At 44.4% G+C, this 11,511-nt stretch overlaps 1 long non-coding RNA gene across 3 annotated transcripts in view; it reads left to right on the top strand.

Annotated features, from left to right (window-relative positions):
* The first annotated feature begins 2,691 nt into the window (after positions 1–2,691).
* LOC108532955 (uncharacterized) overlaps positions 2,692–11,511 on the top strand; it is a 29,515-nt gene continuing 20,695 nt past the window's right edge. For 2 of the 3 annotated variants that reach the window (XR_001886603.1, XR_001886604.1), the window contains exons 1-2: positions 2,692–2,857; positions 6,688–6,813. This is a non-coding gene — a long non-coding RNA (uncharacterized LOC108532955). Of the gene's footprint in view, positions 2,858–6,687; positions 6,814–10,764; positions 11,315–11,511 lie in introns of those variants that run through there. The other variant, XR_001886605.1, reaches the window with a different exon arrangement.

Genomic DNA, 11,511 nt, shown 5'->3' with positions numbered 1-11,511 from the left:
AGGATTAACTGACTCTTTCTTTTAGACAAACATAACTGTGAGCAGTTTTAAAAATTATTTTCATTAAAAAAAATACTTGAGTGGGAAGTCCTAGCCAGAGCAATCAAGCAACAGTAAGAAATAAAGCACATCCAAACTGGAAAAGAAGAAGTCAAATTGTCTCTGCCAATGATATGGTCTTATACCTCGAAAACCCTGAAGCCTCCTGAAAAAGACTCCTAGATTTGACAAATGAATTAAGTAGTGTCTCAGGTTACAAAATCAATGTACACAAATTGGTAGCACTGCTATATGCCAAGAACGACCAAGGTGAGAATCAAATCAAGAACTCGATCCCATTGACAATAGCTGCAAAAAACAAACAAAAAAACAACTTTAGGAATATACTTAACCAAGGAAGTGAAAGAGCTCTACAAGGAGAACTACAAACCACTAATGAAAGAAATCATAGATGACACAAGCAAATGGAGAAAATCCCATGCTAATGGATTGGAAGAATAAATATCATGAAAATGACCATACTGCCCAAAGTGATCTTCAGATTCAATACAATTCCTAACAAAATACCAACGTAATTTTTCACAGAATTAGAAATCATAATCCTAAAATTCATATGGAACCAAAAAAGAGCCAGAATAGCCGGAGCAACCATAAGCAAACAAACAAACAATAAAACAAATCTGGAGGCATCACACTACCAGATTTCAACTTCTACTACAAGGCTATGGTAATCAAAACAGCATGGTACTGATATAAAAGAAGACACACAGAGAACAGAATAGAGAACCCAGAAATAAAGCCAAATTCCTACAGCTAACTGATCTTCAACAAAGCAGACAAAACCATACCCTGGAAAAAGGGTACTCTGTCCAACAAGGGGTGCTGAGAAAATTGGATAGCCACACACAGAAGAAAGAAACTAGATCCTTATCTCTTGCCATATACAAAAATTAACTCAAAGTGGATTAAAGACTTAAATGAAAGACCTGAAACCGTAAAATTCTAGAAGGAGAAAACCTAGGAAAAACACTTCTGGTCATTGGCTTAGGCAAGGAATTTATAACTAAGACCCCAACAGCAAATGCAATAAAACGAAAAATAAATAAATGGGACTTAATTAAAATAAAAAGCTTCCGCACAGCAAAAGAAATAATCAACAGAGTAAATAGACAACCTACAGAATGGGAGAAAATATTTGCAAACTATACATCTGACAAAGGCCTAATATTCCAAATCTCTAAGGAACTCAAATCAGCAAGAAAAAAAATGAAGAATCCCATTAAAAAGTGGGCAAACAACCTGAACAGATATTTTTCAAAAGAAGATATACAAACGGCCAACATCACTAATTATCAGGGAAATGGAAATTAAAATCACCATGAGATACCACCTTACCCCATTTAGAATGGACATTATAAAAATTAAAAGAAAAATAGATGGTGCGGATGTGGTGTAAAGAGAATGCTTGTACACTGTTGGTGGGAATGTAAATGTGTACAATCTCTACGGAAAAAAGTATAGAGATTTTTCAAAGAACTAAAAGTAGATCTACCATTTGTTTCAGCAATCCCATTACTGGGTATCTACCCAAACGAAAATAAGTCATTATATAAAAATGACACCTGCACTATATGTTTATTACAGCACAATTCACAGTTGCAAAGATATAGAATCAATCTAAGTGCCTATAAACCAATAAGTGGATAAAGAAAATGTGGCATATCTACCATGGGATACTACTCAACCATAAAAATAATGAAATAATGTCTTTTGCAGCAGCTTGGATGGAACTGAAGGCCATTATCCTAATCAAAATAACTCAGGAAGGGAAAACCAAATACTGCTTTTTCTCACTTATAAGTAGGAGCTAAGGCATGGTTATGCAAAGGCATACAGAGCAGTATAATGGTCATTGGAGACTCAGAAATGGGGAGGGTGGTAGGCAGGTGAGAGATTTAAAAAAATCACCTATTTGGTACAATGTACACTCCTTGGGTGACAGGTATACTGAAACCAAGACTTGACCACTTTACAATTCCTCTATGTAACCAAAAACCACTTGCACCCCTAAAACTATCGAAATAAAAATAAATAAAAATTAAAATACTAAAAAAATACTCAAGTGATGCCTTTGAAGAGTACAAACAAGGCATTGAGGGGAGGATTTGAGGGTTTATGGAGATCATCGTCTGAATACACATCAGCTCTGTGAAGGCAGGATTGTGTCTGCGTGGCTCAACATTTTACACCCAGGGTATATATAATAATATGGGCATAATAAATAGTGCAATAAATAACTGCTGAATGAAAGGGCTCAGCCAACCAGTATTTCTAGCACCTATTACATACCAAGTGGTAGCATTATTGACTGAACATTTTAAAAACATCCACTTATTTGGGTACCATGTGTTCAGCACAAACAAATCTAAGCCATACAACTCCATGAGGTAGGAAGTATTATCCCCACATGGGCAAATAAAGAACCTGAATTTCGAGGACATTGTTAAGTGTTTGGCCTCAGTTCTCATAACCAGTAAGTGGCAGAGTCAGCATTAGAACCTATGTCTCTCTCATGCCATCACCGAACTTGCTGGACTTCTCAACTCTGCTTGCTTCCTTGTGTATCATTAACCCCTATTCATGCAGATCAGCTTGTGCTGAGGAGAAAGGAATGAGCATTGTACCTTTTTCTTCTCTCAATCAGTTTAGAGAGGTGCACACATTTTTTTTTTCCTCCACTCATAAAGAATCTCAGAATTCAAGGGCTGGAAGAAAATGTGGAAAATTCTTCTCTTGGTGCGGAAGGCTTGAGTGGAATTTGCAGAAGCCCCTTCCGGGAGCTCTAACTAGCTCTTTGGTAAGTGCAAGGGGGCAGAGTCTGCCCTTGCCTGCCTGTCTGCCTACCTGCCTTCCTGCCTGCCTGCCTGCAGTCATTGCTGGCCTTGCTAATTACATCCCCTTTCATCTAAGGAGCTTCAAGAGCCTTTCTCCACTTAACTTGTTAATCTTCGCCCCATCCCTCTGATGCAGATGACAAGCTTAATTAGTCCTAGACAGAGACAACACAGAGCCAGGAGACAGTGGCAGAGCCAAAAGAAAAACACTGGATAGCTTATTCCTCCTCTCCTGGCTCATTGTCTCTCTTACTGAAAAAAATGTGTTTTCAGCTTTGTTTTGAATTGGCTTCTGCCCTATATTTTGGTAGCCCAATTCTAAAAATCAAGCCTAGTCAATTTGACTCTTAATGCACACATTTGGGTGTGCAAAAATATCGCATTGCTTTCTTTTTAGCTTTAAGTTCAGCTCAATCCAACATAAGCCCTCCATCTCTCTGGGCTGATGGGAGATTCCGTCTCAGCTGTCACTGGTGCTAACTGCATCTCACACCCTTCAGAAGCAGTATCAGTTCTAGGGCCCACAAGCAGAGAAAAACTTCTCAGTGGTGGCTGCAGTCGTGGATCCCTGCTGGCAGTGGCTGAAATGCGCATGATGTATGCTTTGAGGTCCCAGTGCTCTATTGCATGAGAAGGTGAGTGTAGTCAGCCATGCCAGGTGTCCAATGGCCACTCTATGTGGTGCTGCCAGGAAAGGAGGCTTGAGTGCCCTTTTGACCCCTCAGATCACTATCACCTCTGTACCTCAGAGAATCTGCCTCTGCCACTAAAGGCTTTCTCCTGCACTCCACTGCACTGTCTTCTTAATGGACACATTGCACTGTCTTCTTAATGAATTTTGGCTCTTACAAAAGCCGGAAGAGAAATTGTCTCTCAGCAGCTTTGGTTCAGTACATGCCCCTGAGGCAGAGGAAACTGGAGGGGCCCAGCAATCCTCTTGAGATGTATGTAGAGAGAGGAGGGCAAAATCCCAGATCTGTCTTTTTTACTTTATGGCAGAGAAAACAGAAAGAAACATCCCCTGAATTTTCCTACCATCAAAGCAGTGTCCCCAAAGAGAAAGCAAGGAGTATTACTTTGCTACATTTGTCATCACAAAGTGCTACAGACTGGGTAGCTTAAACAAAAGAAATTCATTTTCTTGCAGTTCTGGAGGCTAGGGGTCCAAGATCAAGGTGCTGGGAAAATTGGTTTTTCCTGAGGCCTCCTTGCAGATGGCTGCCTTCTTCCTGTGTCCTCGCATGGCCTTTCTCTGTGCATGTGCATCCTTGGTGTCTCTTTTTTAATTTTGTTTTTGACACAGTGTCTCCCTCTGTTGCACAAGCTGGAGATCCTCCTGAGTAGTTAGGACTGCAGGCATGTGCTGCCACACCTGGCTACTTTTTGTTGTTGTTGTTGTTGTTGTTGTTGTTGTTGTTGATACAGGGTCTCACTATGTTGCCCAGGCTGGTCTTAAATTCCTGGCCTCAAGTGCTCCTCCCACCTCAGCCTCCCAAAGTGCTGGGATTTCAGGCATGAGCCACCATGCTCAGTCCCTTCCTCTTCTAAGAACACCAGTCATACTGGGTTAGATCCCACCCAGAAGGCCTCATTTAACTAAACCACCTCTTTGACGATCTTTCTCCAAATATGGTTATATTCTATGGTCCTGGAGATCGGGATGAATTTAGGGTGAGGGGGTGGACACAATTTAACCCATAACACAAGGGTTAATTGTATTTAAAAAAAAAAACCCTAGTCCACTCTCTTTGCCCTCTGTAAACTGCAGCCACCTCCTTTTAGGCTTTGGAGTCTACAGACCAGATTCAAGTTCCTGCTTCGACATTTCCTAGATGTCTGGCTTTAGGCAAGCTATTTAATATCTCCGGGCTACAGTGTCTCCATTCATAAAATGGTGCTAACAATAGTGTCTATCTCAGAAGGTGCTGAGACAGTATTGCTGAAACACTGAGCACAGTGACTGAAACACAGTAAGTGCTGCATAAGGAAAGCTACCTCCCACCCACCCCAGCCCTGATTAAATCTAACTGTGCCTTGAAGGCTGAGAATAGAGGCCCCTTTTCCTCAGAAGCCCTCCCTGAAGTTTCAGGCTTGGGTTGGGGGCATCACCTTGCTATTTTCCCAATCATAACACTTAACAACCTGGATTGTGAAGGTCAGTTTAATTGTCCCTGTTCCTTAGTGCAAGAAAATATCCATGAGGCAGGTCACCAGTCTCGTTTGTCTTCCTCAGAGTTGACTGTCAAAGGTGGGCAGGTTGGTTACTGTAGAAAAGACAAGAAAGCAGAGCTGGATGGATGTAGGAAAGTGAGGATACTTTAAAGCAGGGTCTCAGCCTATGCACTATTGACATTTGGGCCAGATAATTCTGTTGTAGGAGCTGCCCTGTGCATTGTAGGAGGGTTAGCAGCATCCACGCCTCTACCCACTAGGTGCCACTAGCACCTGCCCCCCAGCTATGGCAACTGAAAATATCTCGATACTGACAAATGTTCCCTTGGGAACAAAATTGTCCCCGTTGAGAACCACTGGCTCAGAATGACTCTAAGGCTTAAGTCAGTGGTTCTCAAATGAGCATGCATTGGAGTCTCCTGCATTGGCGTCTCAGAAACACAAATTGCTGGGCCTCATCCCCAGAATTTCCAGCTCATTGTGTCTGGGGTGGGGCCTGAGAACTTGCATTTCTAACGAGTTCCTGGGTGCTGGTTGGGTGCCAGTTGGGAACCACTGTCTTAAAGGCCAACAAAGCTTTATTCTCCGTAACATTAAGTGAGTACTTTTTGGTCTCAGGCCAGAGTTGGCAGAGCAAAGAGAAATCCCACAGACTCGGGGTCCCGAGGAACACATTTACTTGAGACTCCCCTGAGTAGGCATCGAGGAGATGGCAGGGAGGGAGGCAGGGGTCAGCCTGGAGTCAGGAACAGTCCCACTGGGCAAGGGCAAGGTGATGGGAGGAGCCCTAATCTCTATCCCTGCCAGTCACACCCACAGAAAGTCCCAGCGTTCGACAACATTCATTCAATAAAGATTTGCCGAGCACAGCCAGGTACTCTTCTGGGCACTGGGATTCCATGAAGGACACAGTAGAAAAACATCGCTGCCTTCATGTAACTTGCTTTCTGATGTGGTGAGACAGGAAATAAGAATGCTAAATAAATTGTGTAACCTGTTAGAAAGCAATATGTTCTATGAAAAAAATAAATGAGAGTAGGTGAGATTGGAGGTGGGAGGGTGATTACAATTTTGAATAAGATGGCTAGCAGTGGTGTGCTGGTAAATGCTTAACAACTGGCTTTCTGTGGGAAAAAAGCCCTGATTTGTAGCAATGGCCAATTTCAATGGTGGAAATATCCTTGCCATGGAAGATCAAAGCTATAAATTTTATTTATTTATTTAGAGTCAGGGTCTTGCTCTGTTGCACAGGCTGGAGTGCAGCGGTGCGATCGTAGCTCACAGCAGCCTTGAACTCCTAGGTTCAAGTGATCCTCCCACGTCAGCCTCTACCTGGGCTGGGACTACAAGCACACATCACAGTACCTGGCTTATTTAAAGCTATGAATTCAACATCATTAAATGGGAAACTGGGAGTGCACATTAGCACAGTATTATGTAGTATACCTACCATACGGATGTAGTAGATGTAAATAACCTCAAGTGTAGGTAATAGTAAAATAAAAAATAATTAGGCAATGAGGTGTTTCGAGTATGTTTAAAACCTGGGCTGCTAATACAATTTATTTAGTTATAAATTCACAGAATTTAGTTTTCACTAATGTCTGTGTTTACTCACCAGCTAGCACATTTCCTGGAAATTTAACAATCAGCTCTGGTGAACTGGGACTAGCCAGCCCTGGCGTACCACTGGTGATTACGGAAGGCCTTGCTGAGAAAGGGACATCTGAACAGGAACCTGAAAGAGGTGAGGTGAAGGAATAAGGCCTGGGGACATCTGGGGACCAGCACTCACTGGGAAAAGCACTTGCCTGGGAAAAGCAGCATCTCAGGCTGGTGTGTCCACATATCCATGCTCTTGTCCTTGCTGTGCCCTGAGCCTGGACAATCTCTGTCCTCCTGATATGCTTAATGACAGCCTTCAAGGCCAGACTTCCAGATGACTGATAGCGTAGAATTCTTTATTTCTCCCAGGCCTCCTTACATCCTTTCTGAAAAAACAGGTGGCTATGAAGGTGGTACGAATAAATGAATGACCACAAGTAAACAATCAGTGTTCTTCTGTGATCCCATAGCACTTTGAGCCCAGTTGTTTTTTAGCTCTTTACATTATTATCCTGTTCTTCTGTCTGTATCGGCCTCCCCCAGCACCCCATGGGGGTGCCCGATGTCAGGTGCATGAAAACACCTGGCTCATAGCTGACGTTCCATGAGAGCTTAGTTATTGAGTGGGTCACTATGACCTTAACCTGGGCTGGTTTAAGGCATGAGTGGGTTTTAGTGATTGCCCTTCTGTTGGGTGAAGTCCACAGGCTGAGGCCCTTCTGCTGCAGCAGCCTCGTTAGCATGATGGCTCACCCCCTGGCCTGTGCAAGTGAGGCCAAGGAGAGTGTACCCAAGCAGGCCCCAGCCCCAGCCCTAGCTATTCACAACACCCACCACCTGTTGGGCCATGGCTTGGGGCTTCACTGAGGCTGTGTTACCTAACCCTTGCAGCAACCCAGCAGGTGGGGATCCTTATCCTCATGTTACCTATGAGGAAAATGGGAGGACAGAAAAATCACCCTGGTAGTAAGTGACAGAGCTTTCCCTTTGGTGCATGGGTTGGGGAAGAGCTGGTGGAATATTCTGTAGAATATTAACTGTAGTAATGCCAGGCAGCATGGGTGCATGCTCATTAGAACTGCAGCCACGCTTGGGAGCACAGCAGAAGAAATTAGTGATTCCACTTGGGGCAGGTGGTCAGGGAGCTCTTGGACACCATAGAAACCACAGCCTGAGCTCTGACTTCTGGGTGGAAAAGGTGTGGGGGCTCTGGGCCCTCTCACTGGAAACCTAGGTGTTGGTGGGACCTCAGAAGTGAGGATTTTCATGAAGCTGGCTCAGGATCTGGCCCCAAGTGCCTTATTTATTTATTTATGCACCAAAACAAGCTGAGGTAATATTTTTTAAATGTTAACTTATTTCCTCTGGTGTTTTCCTGTTAATGCAGTATGCGGGTCTGAGTCCACACCTCAGTGGAAGGGGTGTCAAGGATGAAGGCACAAATAGTGCCCCGCCCCCTCTGTCTTTCTGGTTTTGCTTTCTAAAACTTTGAGTCCTCAGTGGAACAAAGAGGATTGGATTAAGGTATCTCCAAAATGTCTGGGGAGAAACAGTAAAGAGAGACAGATGGTTCCCCCCATCTAGCTGGGTTTGAGGAGGTAGAGGATGAAGTTAATGAGAGCAGGGTGGGCCAGTCTAACATGGGGAGTCCCCAGGCACTGCAGGTCCCTTAGAAAGTTTTGGGAAGCCTGAGGCAGGAGTGCTCTACCTCTTTCCTGGGAAGAACCCTGGGGGAAAGCAGGAAGACCCCATGAGGGAGTGGCTGCAGACCCAGAGGAGTCCTTTGCTCCAGCCTGGCATGGAGGGAGTCGAAGGATCCTCTGCCCTTGTGAGGCATAGAGATGATAGATGGCCCTGCCAGACCTCAGGGACTGTTGGGACAGGAACAATGCCTGTGGGCACTGCTTCCTTAGGACCAGCAGGATACTGGGAGTCTCATCAGAAGCCTAGCTGGACCAGTGAACTAAGAACCAGCTCCCATGTCTCTGCCCTGAGTCTTGGCGTGGCATGACTCACTGAAATTTAGCCACAATCCCAGGAAAGGGGGTGAGAGAAACCTCAAATGGATGACATTTCAGTTTCTGTTACCATGGGAGTATAGTGGCTTCAAGTAAAAATTAGGTCAGGTTACAGAGTCATAAACTACAGAAAATATTTATCAAGCCCCTAAGACTTTAGGCACTGGAGTTGGGAGTGGGGAAAATCAGTAAATTGGGGACCTGTCAGCGGTCCCTCTGTCTACGTTCCTGAATTAGAAATTATGCCAGGGGTTGGCTTCTATAGACGGTTCTCTGTATGCACGGTAGTACCACTGATGTGTGTTAGGCACTGATTTTATGCCAATCCTTGCACCAAGAACACCCTTCATCCTGTTTTAGACAGGTTCTTGGGGCTAAAAGACCAAGCACTTTTTGCAATACCAAGTGGCTGTTTGGGGTTGAATCATGTCCCCCAAAATATATGAAAGTCTTAACCCTGGTACCCGTGAATATGACCTAACATGGAAAAGCAGTCTTTGCAGATGATAAGATATGTTTGTTAGGGTGGGCCTAATGCAGTATGGCTGCATTCTTATAAAAGGGGGGAATTTGAAGATAGAGACAGACATGCATTCAGGGAGAATGCCATATGAAGACGAAGGCAGAGATCTGGGGGATGCACCTACAAGCCAAAGATTGCCAGCAAACCACAAGAAGATAGGAGAGAGGCACGGGACAGATTCTCCCTCATAGCCTCAGAAGGAACAGACTCTGTCAACACTCTGATCTCAGATTGCTGGCCTCCAGCACTGTGAGACAATAAACTTCTGAATGGCTTAAATAAATTTATGGCAGCCTAGGATACTAATACAGTGGGTGACAATCCCACAAAGGGGAAAGATGACTTAAATACTCCTTCTCATCCACCAACACAACCCAATGGTCCTAGAGGCACAACTACATCTAACAAATATTTTGGGTGTGTTTAAACATGGGCTAGTTATGAAGTAGAGGAAGAGATAGTTACCATGACAATAAATTTCTGAATGGCTTAAATAAACTTAAGTCACCAATCTGTGGTACTTTGTTACAGCAGCCAAGGATACTAATACAGTGGGTGACTTCAGAGGCTTTGACTTAAGCCACGGAGTCGTGAGCCACAGAGCTAACCACTATGCTGCTATGCAGCTGGATTCTACAGAATAGAATGTCTCTTTTCTCTCTGCTCCATTAACCCTTCTTTACTTCTTCCCATATCCTTTGCACTATTTTTTTTTGTTTTGTTTTGTTTTTTTTTTTGAGACGGAGTCTCGCTCTGTCGCCCAGGCTGGAGTGCAGTGGCCGGATCTCGGCTCACTGCAAGCTCCACCTCCCGGGTTTACGCCATTCTCCTGCCTCAGCCTCCCGAGTAGCTGGGACTACAGGCGCCCGCCGTCTCGCCCGGCTAGTTTTTTGTATTTTTTTAGTAGAGACGGGGTTTCACCGTGTAGACCAGGATGGTCTCGATCTCCTGACCTCGTGATCCACCCGTCTCGGCCTCCCAAAATGCTGGGATTACAGGCTTGAGCCACCGCGCCCGGCCCTTTGCACTATTTTTAATTGAAATCATCTCCATTCTTTCTTATCAAAGACATCACTCAAGTACCCTGTGATCCTTCCTCTCTGGGTCACTGGGAGTTCCAGAAACACCCCTTGTACTCTTGGACCCCAGGAATGTAGCTTATGCTGCTCCCTGCCTGAAATGCTCTCTACCGTCTGCCAGTGGCCATCTATTAAATCTGAATCATCCTTCAAGTCAGATTTACTGTCTCCCTCCTCTACCATCAACAGCATTAAAAACTAAGTCTTTGCACACTCAGAATTGTTGTTGGGAATGGACATAGCTGACTTCTTACGTGCCTTAGATATTTCTAGAAGGTCCCAGAGAAACCTTTCTCTTCTGGTTTCTCAAATTTGCCTGCCCATGAAAAAGAAATATCTTCAAATGACTCTATACTTGGCATATATCTACCCCATTAACAGATTTTTTTCAATCCAGGCAAGAAACCCTTATTCCACTTCCTTCCTAGCTCCTTCCTGTATTTTAACAAGGTTTTGTCATCTCCTTGTGCTAGCCTCAGCAGAGATGATTTGGCTGGATGAGCATTTTATTTTGGCATTTGAAGATGGTGTTGGTGGAGCCTTCCATCCGTATACTATAAAAGAATACAAGCAGAACTAAACCATCCAGTTTCAGGTCCTGGATCCTCTCCAGTTTCAGATTAAGGCAGAAACCCTGCTCCTCCAAAACTGCAGCGTGGCCAGTGCCCTGAGAGCAGACGAGTAGGGAGCCAGAACTACCGTGGCCGCCTCTGCGCAGTGGAACACTGGCCCTTGACAGCTGCAGGGGTCTGGAGGAGCTGCTGGCCTGGTGCTTTGCAGGGCTTGTGCTGAGAACGCTTCTCCTTTTTTGGAAAACAAATCAAATCCTGCAAGGAAACCTCAGCCTGGACAGATTTTCCTTGAGAAGAATCCACTCTGATGTGTGCCTCTCTTTGGTGGCTTTCTGCCACAACCTTTGAAAGTTAAGGCCACTTTGTGCTGCTGTAGGCCACTTCTCTGAGGAGCCCCAGAGTCTCTGAATCTTACAAGTGCTAACTGAAAGAAGCCTGCACTTGCCTAACAAAGGGGAAAGATGACTGAAATACTCCTTCTCATCCACCAAGATGTTACAGCAGCCAAGGATACTAATACAGTGGGTGACTTCAGAGGCTTTGACTTAAGCCATGGAGTCGTGAGCCACAGAGCTAACCACTATGCTGCTATGCAGCTGGATTCTACAGAATAGAATGTCTCTTTTCTCTCTGCTCCATTAACCCTTA

The sequence above is a fragment of the Rhinopithecus bieti genome, unplaced genomic scaffold (assembly GCF_001698545.2).
Source record: "Rhinopithecus bieti isolate Rb0 unplaced genomic scaffold, ASM169854v2 scaffold_6380, whole genome shotgun sequence".
NCBI lineage: Eukaryota > Metazoa > Chordata > Mammalia > Primates > Cercopithecidae > Rhinopithecus > Rhinopithecus bieti.
The sequence above is the reverse complement of the archived record's forward strand: the minus strand, read 5'-3'. Positions and strand labels throughout refer to the sequence as shown.